This window comes from Equus caballus, chromosome 14, assembly GCF_041296265.1.
Source record: "Equus caballus isolate H_3958 breed thoroughbred chromosome 14, TB-T2T, whole genome shotgun sequence".
NCBI classification, from domain to species: Eukaryota; Metazoa; Chordata; class Mammalia; order Perissodactyla; family Equidae; genus Equus; species Equus caballus.
The window spans coordinates 32,211,404-32,230,569 of record NC_091697.1 but is presented as its reverse complement, the minus strand read 5'-3'; the positions used below and the strand labels follow the sequence as shown (position 1 = coordinate 32,230,569).

Sequence of the window (19,166 nt, the reverse complement as noted above, 5' to 3'; positions counted from 1 at the left end):
GTGGTTACCATAGGGAAAGGGGGGAGGGGACACGGCAAAAGGGGTGATTAGGCTCACATGTGAGGGGATGGATTATGATTAGTTTTTGGGTGGTGAACATGATGTAATCTACACGGAATTCGAAATATATTATGATGTATATCTGAAAGCTATATAATGTTAAAATCCAATGTTACTGCAATAAAAAAAAAAGAACTGGAGACATTTAAATACCCAAACAGAGAAATAGTTTAATAAACTGTAGTGCAACCACACACACAAAAAAGTTATACATGTAAAACAAGGTGGTTGGAGGAAAAAAACAATCTTAATGCGCAGAAGCAGCTACATTAAAGAATTCGGGGTGGGTCCTTTTGCAGACCTTTGTATGTCGGAGAATTTGAAAATTGGAAGTGTGGGTGACTGATTAGAAGTTTGTAGTCCCACCCAAGCTAAATCTGAGCAGTCTGCCTCATGCTGCAGGCAGGACAAAAATCAGGGTGGGATGTGGTGGGCCTTCGCAGAGAGGGAATTTTCATCGTGTGATTGCATAGCAGGGCCAAGGGCCAAGCAGCATGCATTAACTTCCCGTACTTTTCCTGTGTGAAGGAAAATAAGGCTCTGCCCTGCTGCTCCTGGCACACTGAGCTTCAGTTCTTCTTAATTTAAATCCTCTTGAATGTTTGGAGAAAAGACCGTGGAAACCCTCAGTCATTTGCCATCATGGGTATCAAGATGATAGGGAATCACCGGGAGAAGAAGGTCCCTCAGGCGTACCGGCCTCCTACTCAGCTACCTGCGAGAAGCATTTACTTCTTCTCAAACTGGAGAATCATCTAAATGCTTGTGAAGGCGGCGGTGGAGAGGTTATTCAGAAGAGGCAGTAAGAAGAAAATAACCTCCTGTATGTTCCGTCGTTTTTAAGTTGTGGTCTCCTAGTCAGACAGCTTTCTGATGCCACAAAACACTCAGAATTCCACCTTCTCTATCTCTCACCTGTTTTCTTGTCACCTAGACCACTTGTCACAACAACTACAGGTCTTGGTCTCTGGCTTGGCTGTGAGGCTGCTCCCCTGTGCTGTTCCACGGCGTCTCCTGCCAAGCCCGTGGTGTTGGCGGGCACACTGCAGGCTGTGTTTGCGTGCGCTTCTCACTTATTACTCTCTTAAATTCAATTAGTGCCCTCATGCCGTGAGAGGCCAGTGTGCTCTCTCAGAGCAAGAAAGAAACAGCCCCAGAGCTTGTCTGTGGCCTTGTCTTGGCATTTTCGTGGAGTCCTTACCTCCTCCCCAATTTAAATTCAATCCACAGCCAGGGTCACAAATCAGTGGTTGTTAGAATGTATTATGAAGAAATAAACATTTATCAAATTGCTTTTCGAGAAGGTGAATAATTTAGCAAAAAAAAAAAAAACAAAATTACCACCACCATCACAACAAAATTGTACTGCTGACTGACAATTTATTTTATTCCTCTGAGAGGCTGGGAGCTGAAGCATGCTGAGTGAATATTGATCAGCTGGCTGCAGACAAATAAAATTCTTTATAATTCTTGAGTTACTAACTTGTTGTCAATTAAGAGCAAAAAAAAAAAAAAACCCGTTTAAATGCCCTCATGGTAGTAGTACAGACCCCAGGTTTTGCGATGACGGGGGTTGCTGGCCTGTTGTGGCCAACTTATTGTTTAATCACCACAGAACAAAGAGTTATTGCAGAAGGACTTGGAGAGGCCTTACTCTGTGGTCTACCTGGGTAAAACTGTGTTCTTTCCTGGGGAATGTTTTTCTGAGCATTTATTATTATCATCTTTCCCAATACTTATTGAGTGCTTAAACTGTGTTAGGTACCATATCGTCTCTTTTATGTAACTGAATTAATTTAGTCCTCTTAACAACCCCGTGTGGTATGTCCTATTATTTTCATTTTACTCATGGGGAAACTGATACTCAGAGAGGGAAATTTGCTTGCCCAGGGTCACACAGTTTGTGAGTGGCAAAGCAAGGGTTTGTGTCCAGCTCAATCTAATTTCAAAACCCTTGCTTGTGAAACACAAGTGTATCCCATATTATGTAAGACATGAGCCTACTTATGACTGGCTCTAAAACCATCTTCCATGAAAGTTCATGATTTTGGGAATCCATAATAGCATCTCTCTTTTCAACAAATGGGAAATAAGTAGGATTTCTCTAAGCCTAAACAGAATCAACAACCCCTGGAAACTCACACAAGGAGGCCTTCAAGTGTGAACAAAGCCAGGCTGCCTCTTGGGCATTACATCCAATTCATTGGTAGCACATTAGGCACCTACTGAGAATTCATGTGTGAGGGTGAAGGCAGGGCAGTGAGAGATTATGGGCGTTGGATTGGATTATGGGGCAATGAAAGATTATGGGCATTAGAGTCAACTGCAGTGTTGACATGCAGATTCCATCACTTATTCGATGTCTAACTTTGGGTGAGGACCTTAACTCTCAGCCTAAGTCTCCTGAACTGGTACATGGGGTTAATGGTACTTATTGTGCCAGATATTTGCCTGTTTGCTCTCAGTCATTCTTCACTCTTCCTCTGCTCTGAATCACAGTTGGGACTGACCTCTGCAAGTTCCCTTGTCAACTGGCTTCTTCTGGGTTCGGCCAATGGGAAGCACTAGTGGGAGAGCAGAGGGCAGGAGGGAGGGAGAAGTTAGAGTACTTGTCTCTCTGTCTACTTCCTATAGCCTCTTGGTAGCTGCTGCATCTCTTCCAGGGCTCCAGCTCCCACTGGACAAGCTGGTTTTGGCTTTAGGTTCCATCACTGGTGTTGACCCATGGGCTCTGGTGACATTCCCTCTCCTTTGTCCCTCCAGCCCTGAGGTAACAGCTTCCTGTTTTGGCCAAATTCTGGGTAGCCTTACCATCCCTGTTAGGTTTCCCATTTCCTACATTAAGTACTCTTGGTTTGAAACACCTAGAGTGGTTTCTGGTTTCCTAACTAAACTGTGACTGATAAACCAACACATCTTTTAGCATTCTGAGGATTAAGTGAAGAATGCACTTAAAGCACCTAGCATATAAGAGATGCTCAATAAGCCTCAAAATGCTTAGGGATGTAGGGATAGTGAAGAACGTAAAAATTAAAAGATTGTGATAAAGTAGATTGTGGCTGAGAGAGTAGAAAGTGCTTCAGGTGACAGTCTGGACATTTAGGTTTAATTTCTTCTTCTGGGTTAAGCCATCTATGAGAAAACAGGTTAATACCTTCAGTGCTAAGGTCCTCAGTTTACCTACCTGTTTAGTAAGACATTTAGAAAATAACATATTTCTCAGGTACAAAAGGATAGATGTTAACTTGGTTGTGGATAAATGGTGGGGAGAACTTCACGAAGGAGGGGAAATTTGCTTGAGGCTAAAGGGTGACTCACCCAGAGGCTATTGATGTCACAGCCAGACTAGACAGCTGGTTACAATGTAAACATTCTGGATAAGGGCATGGAAAAGGCCACATTAGCAAGCCAGACAGCTCTTGATAGGAACCAATGAGGAGCACGACCATCGTAGATGTGTGGGAATCATATATCAGGAGAGAAGGAATGAAATTTGCTGACATTCTCAAATTCCTCCTATCCCCTTTCTCTATCCTTCACTTGTCACAAACCCTAATCTTGGGAGTCCTGCCAAGAAATAACCAAGAGGACTTTTAACAAGTTGAGATCTTTGGTTTCTTAGTAAAGAAATTTGTCCTGTATTTCTGCTATTTATTGGATAATTTGGGGTTTCAAATGGACTCTCAAGAGAGATCATTCTCCGTATCCTGAATCAAATAGGAAATTGGTGGGACATTGGACATTCAAACTTTTAGTTTGTAACCTGAATGGGACTCATGATAACAGCCTCTTCAGACACCCACAGAATCTTTCCTTGTGAAGTAAGAAACTGTAAACAGGCATTTCAGGATTCCTGGGATTAGGGACCTTGCTTCAGTGTTGTGACTTATTTTCATGTCCTGAGATATATTTGAGTAAAAAACTCCAGAAAACTCATGAGTTGGAGATTGGCCTAGGACAGTTGTTTGGAAAACTCTTCCTTTAGTATTTTGGATGCATTAAAAATTTTGGTATTTGCAGTGGCCATAGGCTAAAAAAATATTTATTGAGTGCAGAACATCTTTGCATCGGCGAGTGAAACCTGTCTGGTGTTTGAAGCTGGTGTTTTCCCCTGCGGGCCTTCTCACATGGTGCTAATGAGGAAGGAGTTAAGTTGGAGTGAGTGGGACTGAAGGAACGACACATGCATTTCCAAAGAGCTGTTGCACTTTTCGATTTGGGCTTCCACTGCCAGATAACTTGGCAGGCGCCAGAAACAGCTACTGCAGGACTGGAAAGTTACATGAATACCAGAGGGAAAACACTGATTTGTGCGCTAGGAAACTCTATTAAGCGAACATCTGTTAACTGTAAAAATCCCATGCACCAAACGGGGAAATAGAATGAAATTCAGAGCCTTTGAGCAAATTAAAATCGTAAAATACTAGTGGGCAGGAATCACTGTGTGTTTCACTGTTCTGAAATTTACGTGGAAACTTGGAGCAAGGCAAAACAAAGCGGAAACTCTAAAGATTATTTACTGTGGGTATGGAATCGAGCTATCCTTTGCTTTGGAAGAATGCTGGGAGTTGGGGGAAAATGCGCTCAGTGAGGAAGTTTGCATGAAGAGCTCCCCAGCTGATAACTGTTGACACAATAAAAGACCGCGGCTGTGCAGCAGGAGGCCTCTAGCCAGAACAAGGAAAGTCTGGGACTTGGCTCTGTCTTTGCAGAGTTGGGGACTGTCACAGATTTGTGCTGTCCAGATGCTGCTGAAATCCTAGAGGACAGAAAGGGAAGAGCAGGGAATGTGTGGGTTTTCCATATGGTGTCTGCCTAAGAAAAATGCCTTCGCAGTGCGGCGAGTGGAGGGAATCGTGTTTAAAACGCTCGTCCCATTGGGTGCATTGAGTACAAAGGACAATACTGGGGCAACCTTTAGACTGGGATTTTGTGCATGCCCACAGTTGTGGAAATTCCATTAGCTGTTTCCTTGGTTGTTTTGAATTGTAACCAGCCTAGACTAGGCAACAAGAGAAAAACACAGGTTAACTAGAAAGGACAGATCTACGTCGAAGATAGGGTGAGGTCAGTTTAATTTCAATACTACGTAAATCTCTGCGGCCACTTGGGCATTTGTTATATTAGTGGCTTTGAACGTTTTAGCAGTGGCATTGGAGTTATTTAATCTTATGATTATCTTTACTGATTTCCTATGGGAGCAAAGGAGGGGTAGGGAGTTAACAAGGGGATACGAAGCATAACAAAGGGGTCAAAGGTACATAGCACACGAGAGAAAAATTTTGATTATTGTGGGGTGCATGTAAATGGAATGGGCTTCTGGAAAGATGTGCTTTGCCCTACGTTTTGCTGAGCTCTAATTGGAGACCTAGCTTCCCTAATTGTGCGGTGAGGTCTAACTACTGTAGTTAAGAGGGAAGCTGTCTATCAGAGGGCAGAGGGTAAAGCTTTTAAATAAGGCTTCTTTCCCAAATGCCTAAGCAAGAAATTGGAACAGAAATATACTGTGGAGCTAAAAAGTCTTAAAGTGCCTCTTAAATCTTTACTACAATTACCATAATATAGAATAATAGAGCCGATATTATTTTTAAAAGCTTTTGAAGGTTGCAAGTAGCAGCCATAAATTGTGGGTTGCAGAAAATCTGTAACTGTAGTTTTTCAGAGGCTTTTAATTTTAACGAAAGAGAAAAGGTATTAATAAAACCAGAAAGAGCTAATAGGGGACACTGCGAGGTAATGGGAATGTCTTCTGAGTGCTAGAGCTGCAAAGGAGTCTAAATGATTGGTGAGTGTGCGCTTATTTAAAAAAACAAATCAGAGTATCTTTCCTGGCCACATTTTGGAACATTTGAGTAAGTTTGATTTATGAAGCCTACACAGTGGAGGTAGCCAAGCATGAGAGCAAGAAATAATCTGACACTGGCTTGGATGTAAATAGTTTGGAGAAAATGAGGCAGGTATTCTGGCTCCCTTGTGAGGGAAAGAACAAAATGCCATTAAGATGCCTTGCTGTAAAGAGAAACTCAGTACCAATGACCTGACTGGCCTGGAGAAAATTGGTCCCATGTCTGTTGAGATTTGTTATGGGTGGGAGTTCTGAAAGCAAAACTTTCAGTCCTGATGCAGTGCTTACAGGTGCCTTCCCTCCCCGACTCATTTCCACAAATAGGAAAAATGTAAATATCTTTTCAGTAGCCACAATTAGATACTAACCAAGAATACCATTCTCACTTGAGATCAGCAATTAATGTTTGATATATTCATGATACATCGACAAAAGGTCAATGATAATTTGATAGCTGAGAGGGATAATGTTCTTAAATGGCAAGGGGAAGTTTGGTAGATGAAGCTCCAAATGGTTTAAACTACAAAACACTTATCACCTCTGCTTGCCGTGATGCCAACTGGGCGAAGAATGAAGAGGCACAACAATGTATGGTGGGAGAATCTTGCTTGCTTTATTTCATCCTTCCTTTCTTCCCTCTTTGCTTCCTTTCTTCCCAAAATGGTGAACAAAATCTCTTTGAAGGCAGGGACTGTTGTGACGTGAGAGAGGAAACTGACACATAGGCAATTAGGATGTAATGTGACAGAAGCAGTAATGATGGCAATGGTGATGGTGGGCAGCCACCCAGAGGATCTGAAAGAGGGTAATAAAAGGTGTTAATTTACCTGAAAAAGTGACTTCTAAGGGGAGCTCTGTTGGATGAGTTGGATAGGGATGAAATGGAGGTGGGGAGAGGGGGAGAGGGAGGAGGGAGGAAAGATGGAGGGCTAAGACATTGCATGTGTGGTAGGGAAAAGGAGCATTTGACGTGGAGAGGTGAGTAGAGGTCAGACCATAGGGTGGTGGACATGGTGCCTAGTGCCCAGGATCTTTTAATAAATATTTACGGGAAGAATTAGTGACTATCTGGCCAGTTGTGGGCTGTTAGTTACTAAATATAGTAATCAGGAGCCTCTCAGTTCCATCCAGTCAATTTCTGCCTCTTTCATTTTTACTGATGGTGTCAAAGTATGCACGTGTCTGCCTCTTTTGCTCATGCTGTTCTTTACTCACATATTTCAAGACAATGTCAGTGTTATCTTCTTCACAGAGCTTTCCCTGCTATACCTGTGGGATGTAAATATTCTCTACTGTTCCGTGATGGACTCTTGGTACCATTCATGCCTCTTTTCTCCTGTGATCTTATTGGTGTAGTTACCTATGATTCTCTCTTTTCCCTTATGGGATTCTAATCTCCTCGAGGGAAGATAATCTGATCATTTTTTGTATTTCTCTAACTACCTAGCACAAGAGTGAAGCTACACAATTGATTGGTGTAAGGAAAGTCCTGGGTTTTTTTCCTGTTTTCTCTAGTTTCTGTTAATTTCATGCTATTATTTTTTTAAAAGTATATTAGTAACTCATTAATTAATTCATCTAACACGCTTTTAGTGAAAATCTTCTATGTGTCAGTACTAAGATACAAAGATGTGTAAGATGTGGTCTCTGGTCTCACATGTAAGCAACAGAAGAAAAGAAGGCACTTAAAAAGTGCTAATGAGATAAAGAGGCACTAAAAAAAGACACGTACAACGTGCTTTCAGAAAACAGTGAAAGAAAGGACCAAATGTACCTGGAGAAGACATCATGGCAGATCTACAGGGGTTGGGATTCACTATTTCTGGATCATCCCTTTATTCATAAACTCCAAAGTAAAGGGACTTTGTATGTCTAAAGCTATATAATGTTATAATCCAAAGTTATTGCAATAAAAAAATTAAAACAAACAAAACAAAGTAAAGGGACTTAATATTCTTAATGAAACTCTTAATATGAGTTTGATTTTGGATATATTTGCTTTGGTCTCTATTTCAAATAATTTTTACTTTTTCTAATTATAGTAATCAATCACATAGAAAGTTTGGAAAACAAAATTTTAATGAAATAAATCATTGATAATTCTGCTGCTTGGAAATAATTATAACGAACATTTTGGCATCTTCACCCCTCTCTTGTCTCTCTTTCTCATTTACAGGCATATGTAAATAGTCCTATATATTTAAAAATTAAATTGGAATCATTATGTATACATTTTTATATCCTTACCCCAACCCCCTTTTCAATTCTATAACATTACAGATAATGTCTATACATATAGAGAATATGAATTTTATTCCATAAGCTTAGATATATGAAAAACATTGCATTTCTTTCATTTCATTTTCTTAAATTTTTTTTATTCTGTAAATTTATAAATAAAAGTAGAGAGCAATGAACCCCCATGTACCATTCACCCCACTGAAGTAAACATCAACTAATGGTCTCTGTGGTTTCATTTATACCTACATAGTCTTCACCCCTGCCCCAAACAAATTTTCACTACCATAAATATTTTTCGGATCCCTGATTCCTTAATATCCTTAAGTATCCAGTTAGTGCAATTTTTTAAAAATTGCAGTTAACCTGTTAAAATCGGAATGCAAATAAAATCCGCACATTGAATTTGGTTGATGTATCTCTTAAGTCTCTTTATTGTCTTCAAATTTGTTTGGCTAAGGAAATGTGTTGTTTGTTCTGTAGTATTTCCGTCATTCTGGATTTTGCTGATTGCAACCATTAAGCTTCATTTAATAAGCTCCTCTCTTCTCTGTATTTCTTATTTTGCATCTAAAGGTTTGATCTGATTTGGGTTCTTGTTTTATTTTTTGGAAAAAAATACTAAACGGTTTGTATACTTCCATCAGGAGACAAGTAATATAAATTGTTGGTCTTTTTGTGATTTTAGTAGCCCAGATAATCATTGCCTGGATCTATTATGAGGGATTTGCCAAATGGTGATGTTCTTTATTTTCTTTAAAGAGGTCATTCCATTGTCTTTCTGCTCGCATAGTTTCGATGAGAAGTCTTCTATATTTCTTACTTTTTACTCTCTGTACATAACATGTCTTTATTTTTTCTCTGGCTACTTTTAAGATTTTCTCTTATCGTTTTTTTAAAGCAATTTGATTATTATGTGCACTGATGTGGTGTTCTTTGTATTTACCCTGCTTGAGTTTTGTTGATCTTTTTAGATCTGTGGGTTGAAAGTTTTCATCAAATTTGGAAAAAATTGAGGCCATTATTTCTTTAAATGCTTTTTCTGTCCTTGCTGCCATTCTTCTGCTTGATATTTTCCTACAGTTTACTTTGGCTCTTATTTTTTATTTTTTGCTCTTTTTTTCTCTCTGTGCTTTATTTTGATACATTTTATTGCTTTTTTTCATGTTTTCTGATGTTTTATTTGCAGAGTATGATCTGCTATTAATGCTTTCTAGTGAATTTTTCATTTCAGATATTGTATTTTTCACATCTAGAAGTTCCATTTGGAGCTTATATCATCTGTTTCTCACCTCATTAGGTTTGTGGTTTCCTTTAAACACTTGAACATAATTATATTATTTGACTTAACGTATGTGTCTATAAGTGCTAGCACCTGTGTTGTTGCTGAGGGTTTTGGTTTTTTTTGCTGATTTTTCTCCTGGTTTTGGGTAATGTCATTACCAGGGCAGAATGAGTTATTTATTTTGTTTTGTCTTTCATGAGGATGTAAGTTCCATGAGGATAAAGCTTGTCTGTCTTATTCACTGCTATATCCACAGCACCTGGAACAGATTTTAACTAAGGTTACCCACCCTGTCAGGGCAGAGCTGGGGCTGAAAATCCAGCCTGAGTTCCTTGCATGGGTAAAAGCTGAGATGTATATATAGTGAATAAGAACTCACAGTACTCACCCCTCACTCTGGTCTGAGAAAATGTCCATTATTTCTTTGCCCTTTAATTTTGTTCTTTCCCTCCCTTTGCACAACTACCATTATCTCTTCTATGAATCTACCATCTCTTGAAAGAACTGTAGACTTGGGCTTTTTTTGCTTTTTGCCCTGAAAAATGCCTGAGTTGAGGAAACAGCCATCTGCTTGAAACTGGGGGAGGGTGGGGAAATATAGAAAGACTGAATTGAATGAACATTTGTAGAAATTATTCCCTCTCTCTCTCTCTCTCTCTCTCACACACACACACACACACACACACACACCCTGGTTAGTTCTTTAGTATAGAGTCCTAGAAGTAGGATTGCAGGGTCAGAGGGTACACAGTTTTAAATGATCCTGTAGCATCTTGCCAAACTGCTAGCATATAGAGAATTTTTGAGTTGAACACTATCCAGATTTTCCAGCCAAGAAGTAAAATGGAGAGCTCCACAGCTCAGTGACTGTTCACTTTAGTTCTCTCCTTAAGTCTATATTCATTCAACAGCAAGTTCTCTGTCGGCATCTAAAAACCCTTTGTGTTGCCCCCAAGTTGTATTAGCTTGTTGGGTTCCAATAGCATCCTGTCTTCACTGATCCTCTAGTCAATCAAGCAGTTTGATGAGTAGCTCAGAGGACGTGACATGAAAAGTGGAAAAGAGGCATGTGTTGTACATTTACTAGACAAAATAATTTGAGCTCTTTTAATAATTTCTTGTTTCTATTCCAAAGCAATATCATGATATGAGTGTATTAAATTTAGGTGCAGAAGCACCTTGTTATTGATAGGAATACTACATATTAAAGTTAGGAGAAAAAAGAAGTCAAAGACAAGTACAATGAAAAGACGTTAGCATTCTGTGCTTCATCTGATACTGAGATTATATTTAGGATAGATTTCTATATAGGATAGCATATGATAGCTAATGCTTGCTTTCTTTTGCCTCTTCCCCAATTTTAATAATTTAATATTTAATTATAAAAGTTTAATGTGATATTGGTTATTGAAAATTTCACAAGTAGTGGACAGTTTCTTTATTATAACTGATTAATACATATTAAGGTATAATATAGAACTAGAACCCTAGATGGTTCTAAAATATTATTTTTATCATGCTTCCCACATCTGTTTCTCCTCCTTTCTTCTTTGGTTCTGTAACTGTTAACCTCACTCTCAGAGTCTCCTGGGCTTTAAAGCTCCAAGTCATCTTCAACTTTTTAGTCTTCCCTCTAGCTACTATGTATCATGTTTTTTTATATTATGTATATTAGTTTCCTATCGCTGCTGTAACAAATTACCATGGACTTGGTGGCTTAAAACAAGACAAATTTATTATTTCATAGTTCTGGAGGTCAGTAGTTTGAAATTGGTCTCACTTGGATGAAATCAAGATATCAGCAGTGCTGTACACCTTCTGGAGACTCTAAGGGAAAATCCATTTCCGTGCTTTTTCCATCTCCTAGAGGCTGCCTGCATTCCTTGGCTCATGGCCCCTTCCATCTTCACAGCCAGCAATGTGTGATGGAGTCTTTCTCACATTGCATCACTCTGCCATAGACTCTTCTGCCTCTCTGTTCCACATTTAAGGTTCTTTGTGGTTCTACTGGGCCCACCAAGATAATCCTGATTAAGCTCTTCATTTTAAGGTCATCATTTACAGAGATTAGTCTCCTTAATTCCAACTGCAACATTAATTCTCTCTGGCTATTTAGTATAATATACCCATGGGTTATGGGAATTAGGGACATGGGTATATTTGGGGGACCATTATTCTGCCTATCAAAATACCTATCATATCCATTCCTTCCTTTATGATAACCACATGACCCTTTTGTTTTAGGCCCATCTATTAAGATCATTGCAATAGCTTTTGATGGTCTTCTCTGCCTCTAGCTTCTCATCTCTCCAGACAGCCTCATCTCTGCTGGTAGACTAATCTCCATAAAGTCTAGTACAGAGTATTATATCTCTTCTCAGAAAGTTTCATTGGCAGCCTTTTCTGTAAGTCAGTGCTCACCAAGCTCTTTTGATTATGCAACCCATCAATATAAATTTGTGTACACATTAATATGTTTTTATTTAATTATAATTTATGTTTATATGCTATTGCATTAATATTTTGTAAACTTATAAACATATGTAAATTAAAAATATATGCAAAACGTGAAATAAACAAGATTTAAAGGTCTTTAAAGCATTTTTGTACAAAATTCCTATTTCTCAGTAAAAATTATTATTAATATTATCAATGATAGAAATGTGATGAAATTATGCAACACTATTTTGTGAAAATCTTGGTTTAACATTTTGATTTAATATGTTGAATACCTTGGACTACATGAAGATTAGTTTGATACTTATTATAGGTGTTATAACTAAAAAAGTTGCCTCATGATATACATACAAGAGAATATATTGTTTACTGCACCATCATGATATTTATTTTTCAATATGCTTTGCCAATTGTGTGAAAGTGCTTTTTTTTCCCACGGAAATTTGACATGTAAATTTCTACCTTCTTTAACATTAATCAATTTTTGTTGCAGATTAATTAAATTAATCTTGTAAATTAATCAACTAAGCATTTTCATGTTATTAACAAATGGCTTTCAACCATCTGAAACTCATTTAGAAGATTCATATACAAACAAGAAAATTCCATTTCTAAATTTAAAAGTGTTGATATACATTTGTTTAAATATGTGACATGTTGTTTTAACAAATAATTTAAAAGTTTCCAAACATTTATATTCTAAATGTTCTATCCAGAGCTTTTTTTCTCTCCCCAAAACAGTTACTTTCTTGGTTATTAAACTAACTACATTTACCTTGAAGGAACAGATAAAGCATGTATGATATTTTAAATCTGTTGCCATTGTAGAGCAGGCCTGAAAATTTGGAATTTATTTCTCTAAAAGAAAAATATATGGTTCATCTTTAATTTGACAATTCTACAACTCTTTTAAGTGCTGTCTCTGTCCCTTGAGATCAGCAACAAACATCTGAGTGATACAGAAGTTGTTCCTGATGAATCCTTGTCTTAGTATGAAGTATTATAAAAACTCTACTAATTGAAATCATCTACGTCAATAGCATCCCAGGGCAGCTATACAAACACTGCAAGTGAGGGTGAGATTGAAGGAAATGACCCTTCTGTAAAGATGCCTTCCAACATTCATGTCTGTCTAACATATGGGTCAAGTAAGAAAGCCATGCTGATCTTCATATTAAAAATTTTAGGTAGGAAATCTAAATAGATATTTCAACGTGTTCTTCCCGTTCTCAGTGGATTAATTATTTTGTAAACCCCAAGTTGTAGATAGACCTCTGTACTAGAAAATAAAGCCCATACTCTCTTGTACAGAGTTCAAAGCCATCTAAGATCTCACTTTCATTCGATGACTCACCTGTAATTTTCTATCCTGTACATTTCCTGATGTAATTCATTCTACATAGACTACTATTCTCATTCTCCTATCCCCAATTTTTCCTTATCTAGTTCTCATCCTTCAAGCGACAGGACCAGACTTACTGCAGTTGCACAGTGAATGTTGGTTGAATGAAAGGCTTTCTGTTTATTTCTTTCAGTGTACTTTGCTCGAGTTGTAGTTACATATCCATGTACTGGTTGACCTGTTTTTTGTCTCTGTGACTAGACCTAGATCCTCAAAGGCATTTGGTGATGGTGACCATCAAATAAGTATTTGCAGCTAGGTCAGTGACTAGCAAGAGGTAGGTGCTTTATGACAGTTTATTGGATGAATAAATGTTATATCCTCCTGAAGCCTTTACAGATTCCTCATCTCACCTCGCCGTAATTAATATTTTCCTTTGTACAGAGTAGGTACCCAACTATTGAATTAGAATAAGATTCAATAAGTGGCTCAGGCTTTTTTGTTTTTGTTTTCTGCTTTGTGCTGAGATCTGACCCAGTGGTAAAGGCACAAGCGGAATTTTGATTGCTAGAGTGTCGTATAGTTGAGATGGAAAGTTATTTGGAAGGGTGCCTGATGCTGAACATCAAACCTTTAGTTGTTCACTTACCAAAGTCATGTCTGTGTATGTTATTTCACAGCAATGTGCAAATTGCTTATGACTGTACCCGCTAGAATGGTACTCTATCTGAGCTCATTTGCAGCAGTTTAAAAACAAACTCCAGAGCCCAATATCACAACTGTTTTCTTCCTTTTTGATCTTACCTCATTAGGGGGACAGGGTAAGGGTTGTATAACGTGCTGAAATCTGTCAATACTTCGTGTTTCTTATTCATTAAAACCTTCAGATGCTGTTTTCCTAGTGGACCCATTTACCAGGGAGGGCAAGGAGAAAAACACTAAACAGGTGTTCTTGACTTGAAAAACAGCAATTTCAAGCAATTCACAAGGGGAGAAGTTGGAAATTTTCAGATTCTGAAGTTGTCACTGGAAGATAAATTTGGGTTACACATTCGCCTCTCATAAACAGGCTTTCTTTAACATAAATTTCTGCAGTGCACCAGGCCCTGATTTCTCTGGGGGCAGACATGCTTCACAGAGCAATCATGCTGCAAAGAGATAGTGTATATTTTCCAAGCCTTCTTCCAAATGCACAAATGTGAGCTGGAGGAGTAGTATGCTGAGCTGATCACGTGGAATTCTAGCTTCCCCTGGCAGGGAGGAAAACATCTATGGTAAATATTGGGCTTGATTGATGGGAAAGTGTCTAAATTTTGAGTAATCTAAACTCAAGCTTAAATGTTTCTATAATACCCTAAGAAGATTATTTGTCAAATAAACAATGAAGTACATTAAGTATCTTATACGAAAGCACTGCAGAGTACTGTGTTTCTGCAGCAGCTATCTGAAGCAAGGGGAAAGTTAAAAGAGGTATTTCCTACAGCAGTGATTTTCTAAACGTGGTCCCTAGGCCAGTAGCATTAGCATTATGTAGCAGCTTGTTAGAAATTCATACTTTTGGGCCACACCCCCTGTAGTACTGAATCAGAAATTCTGGAGGTAAGGTTCAGCAATCTATGTTTTAGCAAGTGCTCTTGGTGATTCTGATGGATGTTAAAGTTGGAGAACCGTTGTTCTACAGAATTCAATTCATTCATTCATTGAACAAATATTTATTGGGTATCTAATAAGTTCTAGCCACTCTTTTTAGGCACTGATAATACAGCAGTGTGGACAAGTAGTCAAACTCTTGCTCTCTTGTGGCTTACATTCTGGTGGACAATCTGGAAAGTCAAAGGAAAGGAGGAATTCACTAGTTTGAGTACACCATTTTGGGCCCTGCAAGATGCCCTTTTCAGTGACCATAGTGTTTAAGGTAGGTTTGGTGAAAGTCGCAATGTAAGCATTTGGGAACTGAACCAGACTTACTTCATTTTACAATATTAGCTACTTTCCCTTTCATGACCAGCTCTCTTGGGACGGGTTTCAAGATCTCCATCTGGATGCTCAGGGTCCATGACTTACCTAAATGGGAAGTTGATCTGCATAAATTTCTTCCTCCAAATGATTTGTTAATCATCTTTCTGTGTTTGGCACTCTAGTATGGGCATTGGAGATGAATTAATTGGCGTGATCCCTGACATCTGGGCTCCTATTCTAGAAAAGATTATCAATGAACAAAATGGTATAAAGACGTACAACTGGAGAACAGTCAACAAACAGATGGCTTAGATGATTAAATCAGTGTAAATAATCATTCTTATCATGAAAAATTGGAGGAAGAGTGGGTCCCGAGCATTTGGTCTTAGGTAGGCTAGAATCAAAAGGAGTTTGCTACCTTCCGTCTAGCTAGTCAGTTTTTCAACTGCTGTTTTCCCCTAAGGTTGAAAATTTTCATAAGAAAACATGCAAATAAGCCAAAAGACAAGTATATTAAACACTCATATAAATCCTTTAAGATTTGCCCTCTATACTGCGTCTTTCTTTCTCTTTGTCTTCACCACATATATTGTTTTGCCATTCTATTTGAAAGTTTCAGTTACAGATATTAAAATTTTTCACCCATCATAATTTAGCATGGATCTCTTAAGAATCAGGACCTATGCCTAAATCACCACAATGTCATCATCATTTCTAAGAAAATAGCACTAATTCCTAAATCATTGAATATCTAAATCCTCTTCAAATATCTGTATTTTTTTCCAAGAACGTCTTTTTTGGTAATGTTTTATTTCTCCTCATGTAAGAATCCAATCAAGATTCATGCATGTCATTTTGCTTTTATGCTTCTTTGGTTTCTTTTAATCTGGAATTCTTCCCCAACTTTGACTTTTTTAGCAGTTCTAGTCAGTTATTATATATAATCTCCCACATTCTTGATTTGCTTGATTTTTTCCTCTTGGTGTCATTTAATGTGTACCTCTATCCCCTGGATTAACTGTGCACTGGAAGTTAGATCTGAAGGCTCAATTGGATTACGTTCAATAAGTGCTCAATTGCCTATAATGTGCCAGACATAGTGTGGGAAGCAAAGCAGACAAAGCCTTCTCTCATGAAGCTCAAATTTCATTTGGGGAAGCATACATGAAACAAACATATTATGAACTTAAATAAAGGTAACTTTCCCTAGTGGTAAGTGCTATGATGAAAATGAAGTGTGATGATGTGACAGTGAGTTAGCGACAGTTGATGACACAGGGGATGGCCAAGCAGGACCTCATTGTGGAGATGATGTTTGAATTGTGATTTGAATGGAAATGACAGAAAGCAGGGGATGAGGTGAAGAAAATCAATTTGCTAAACCCACGGACTGAAACAGACTTTCTGGAGGATGTTGAATTTCATGAGATTCTTGAATGAAGGAAGCAAGAGCTTGGGAAGCACTTAAGAATTTTAGGAGGATAATCTTGTGAATCATTGGACAGGGATTTGTGGGAACAGTCTTGATCAAGCAGATAATAATTCCAGTGAATCATGGAGCCTGCTCCCTTTTGTTGGTAGCTCCACATACATTTTACCTGGCTGGGTGCTGTAAAGCTAACAAAATGGACGAAAAGGAGAAAGTCTAAAAAAAATCATCAAGCAATATAATTCAAATTTGTCAAGTACTGTTGATTATCCTTATCCTTGGAAGTTCCTAAAATGCTATGGAGAACTTCATTGGGAGTCATGGGCCAGAAAAATCCAGTCTTCCACCGTGGGAAGTTGGGAAAGTGGAATTAATCTTAGTCCTTCTGCCATGTGTATCATCCTTCCTATCCCTTCGAAATGTGTGCCCTATTATTCAGGTCTATTTTTTGAGTTGCTGGAGTCCACTCTGGGTGCTTTTAAGAATTTGACTTTATTACGTATGTGCAAATAAATATCAATAATGACATTTGTAGTGAATAGAGAGGGCAACTAAAGAAGATGACTTTTTGAAGTTTTCATTTTGTTCCTTGGCAGAAAAGCAGGATAAAACTGGATATTCAAGTGCAGTTGTATGCCAGAATAGTGTGGTGGATAATTGTGTCAGATGAAATATCCACCTATACATATAGTGCTTGTCTAGTAGGAGGTATCTGGTCCATGGTTGATTTCTCAGCCTGCATTTGACATAGCCCAGGAGATGTTTTTGACACCTGTCAGAGAGAAGAAAGGAAATACTATCTGTGGAAGTACATGGGAAGGGAACAGACTGAGCTCTGGCTGTTGAAAAGAGAATCCTCAGAGAAAGGAACACACTGGAGCAACCGACATTCCTCATCACTATTTCTGATAACTGTTCCTCATGTTAGGCCTCAGTCTGCCCATCTGTGAAACCTATCTGTGAAATGTGTTTACTGAAAATGCTTAATGTCTTGAAGTATCAGGAAAAACAATAAAAAAAGAAGACATTTGCCAGTTATGTAGTATTTCTAGGGATTTGTAATCAATGCATATGGTTCTCTGCAAGTCGGATTCTGTTTTTGATTTATGTCTTTTATGGTAAAATGCTGTGTGTGTGTCCACATGTGAGTTTGTGTTTACTCTTGGGAGGAAGAACCAAAGAGGATGAATACATTATTCCATTATAATGCAAATATATTTCAGGAAAATTAGTAGTTAATTTGCACACTTTCAAAAAGCCATAGTCTAGAGCAACGCTGTCCAATGGAAATTTCTGAGAGCAGGGAAATATTCTAAATTTGCATTGTCCATCATTGTATCCACTAGCTACATGTGCTATGGAGCACTTGAGACAGTACTATGTACATATTATGTTGCATCAAAATCTTCACTATTTTTTCTCCTTTAAAATTAAGAACCTGATGGTCACCACTGAATTATATTCTCAGAGGTAACTGCTGTCTTCCATGGTGATCAAATCCTTCTCTTTAACCTTCTGGTAGTATTTGCACTATTATCAAGCCCTGCCTTGAGATGGCTCTTCTGTCTTTCAAGTGCTGTAAACTCTTGAGCGTCTTCCTTGTTCTCTCGTTGATGTTTTTCTCTTCTTTCTGCTTACTTACTACAGCTCAGATCTAGTCTTCTGGATCCAGCCAAAAACTCCGATTCATGTTTTCTTTAAGACAATTTATTTAATTCTGATCTCTCCAATGCTCTGTCTTAAAATTTCACACATTTTCCTTGAAATTTCTTGTTTGATGTGCCAAAATTTAAGTTTGTAGTAAAAGGTAACTCACAATATTCATATTAAAATTAATCGCCCATCCTATGTTGAAAAGGCACCATTATATTTCCTGTTACCCTGACTTGAGGGCTTGGTCATCCCTGACTTTCCACACTTCTTTAGGCTCCCTCTCAGCTCAGCCAACACATGCTGGCAGTTGTTTTTTTTTTTTTTTTTTTGTACAATAACATGGATACATCATGAATTTGCATGTCATCCTTGTGCAAGGACCATGCTAATCTTCTCTGTATCATTCCAACTTTAATAGGTACTGCTGAAGTGAGCACAGTTCTTTCTTTCTAATGGATGTTGGGTTATCACTAGTTTCCTTTTCCACTGTTCATACCCTGGCTTAGGTCTTCTTTGGCTCATGTGTGCATTATTTTCAGTCCTCTAACTAGTGTTATTACCTTCAGTCTCAATTGGGGCTGTACTGTCCACTCTAGTTCTATCTCATCTCACTGTTCTGCATGCATCTTACCCTCCAGGCACATTGGCCTGCCCACTCTTGCTGAATTACTCTTGCTTCTCCAACCATGTGCTTTTGCTTAACGCTACCAGCTCTGCCAAAAGCTGAATTGTCTTATTTGTGTGTTCAAATCCTACATGCTTTTAAGGTTTTTTTCTGTTATTCATGCATTACTCATCAACTGTTTATCGAGTGTGTACTATGTGCAGGCACTGAACTAGACACCTATGTCTTTAGTGCTTAGCTCATAACAAGACAAGATCTCTGCTTTCAAGGAGC

General features: G+C 38.3%; 1 non-coding gene across 1 annotated transcript; it reads right to left on the bottom strand.

Annotated features, from left to right (window-relative positions):
- Positions 1-18,600: 18,600 nt before the first annotated feature.
- LOC111767975 (U6 spliceosomal RNA) lies at positions 18,601-18,703 on the bottom strand. The gene has a single exon (XR_002799937.1). It is a non-coding gene; the product is annotated as a U6 spliceosomal RNA (small nuclear RNA).
- Positions 18,704-19,166: the final 463 nt, after the last annotated feature.